Source organism: Nannospalax galili, unplaced genomic scaffold (genome assembly GCF_000622305.1).
Source record: "Nannospalax galili isolate Female #2095 unplaced genomic scaffold, S.galili_v1.0 scaffold215, whole genome shotgun sequence".
Classification (NCBI taxonomy): Eukaryota; Metazoa; Chordata; class Mammalia; order Rodentia; family Spalacidae; genus Nannospalax; species Nannospalax galili.
The window spans coordinates 2,696,408-2,697,923 of NW_008338533.1; the positions used below are offsets into that span (position 1 = coordinate 2,696,408).

General features: G+C 48.9%; 1 non-coding gene across 1 annotated transcript; it reads right to left on the reverse strand.

The window, feature by feature from the left end:
* Positions 1 to 407: 407 nt before the first annotated feature.
* Positions 408 to 565, reverse strand: LOC115070387. Its single transcript, XR_003849554.1, has one exon. It is a non-coding gene; the product is annotated as a U1 spliceosomal RNA (small nuclear RNA).
* Between the last annotated feature and the right edge of the window lie 951 nt (positions 566 to 1,516).

Consider the following 1,516-nt stretch of genomic DNA (forward strand, 5'->3'; position numbering starts at 1 on the left):
TGGCCATGTCTGTAGGGTATTTTCTTGATTTTTGAGGGATGTGGGAGGGCCCAGCCCACTGTGGGCAGTACTCCCTGGACAGGCGGTCCTGTGTTGTATAAGAAAGCAGGCTGAGCACAGGCCAGAGGAACAAGCCAGTAAGCAGCGTTCCTCCATGGTCTGTGCTCCAGGTTCCTGCCCTGAGCTCCTGCCTTGGCTTCCCTTGATGGTGGACTGAGCTGTACACCAAATAAACCCTTTCCTCCCCAAGTTGGTTTTGGTCAGTGTTTTCATCACAGCAACAGAAAGCTAACTAAGACACTCACACAAAAGAAACTGCCAGACTGCTAGTTCCTATAATTTCTATTTCTTTAACCATCTGTCTTGTAATAATTCCCATTTGTCTTTTTAATTTTTTTTGTATTTTTCAGGGGAGAGTATGAATGCAGTCCCCCACTACCACAAATTACGCAGTCAAGTTTCCTGAATTTGGGGAAATCGCAGGGACTAGCACATCCCAAGTGCAACAGACAAGCCGTCCTTGGAAAACCACCTTCCTGATCATGGTGTCTCCCCTGCCACATTTCAAACAAGTGTTCTCTCTCCTCCCTCTCTCTCTCTCCACCTCTCCCATTTTCAGGGTCTCATTGTAACCCAGGCTGGCCTTGACTGCTAATGATCCTCCTGTGTCAGGCTCCCTAGCACAAGGTTTACAGATCTGAAGCATCAAAGCTTCTCTCTCTGTTCACCCATCTCAGGCTTGAGCTGGAGCCCCGTAAGTCAGACAGCTGGGGAATCAGTGTGCCTGACTACTGCTGTTTCTATGGCCACGCCTCTGGCACATGCTCTCCTCCAGATGGAATCTTCCAGGTGTTTCCAGTGCCCTCTCCTGACATATTCTAGGACGTTCCTTTTATCCCTGCCCCAGACCAGCTGTGGAACGGCTGATCTCCATAACTCAAACAAGCCTGATAGCGTAGATTCAATCGCTCTGTTTAAGACAGGCCTTAATGAAGAGCAGGAGAGTCACAAGGTAAACGACCACCATGGAGACACTCCGTCTCACAGATCTCTCTTTGCTCGTGTGGAATCATCAGCCTGTTATTGATTTCGATTTATTGTTTTCAATGTCCACATCCTCTGCCCTGTGATGTTGCCGGCTGTTAGTGACCGCATCAGGCTTGCTGCCGTATAAACCAGACCCAGACGGCCTTAGAGACTTGACAACTGAAGCATCCTGGATGCACAGCCCAACCCATCCCAGCAAGCTGGAGAAGCACCGTCCCTGTCGCAGAGCCGGGACACTGACACGGACAAGGTTTTTTTACGTTCATACACGTATAGGATCTTGGTCATGTCCAACCCCACTCCCTCCTTCAGCCTCCCCACCACATCTCCCACATATCTCCTTCCAACTTCATTTCCTTTATATATTTATTTATAATCCACCAAATCCAATTAGTGTTGTCTAAATGCGCAATGTGTGAGCTCATCCACTGTGCCACAGCCTACCAATGACCGTCCCTTCCACAGAGAA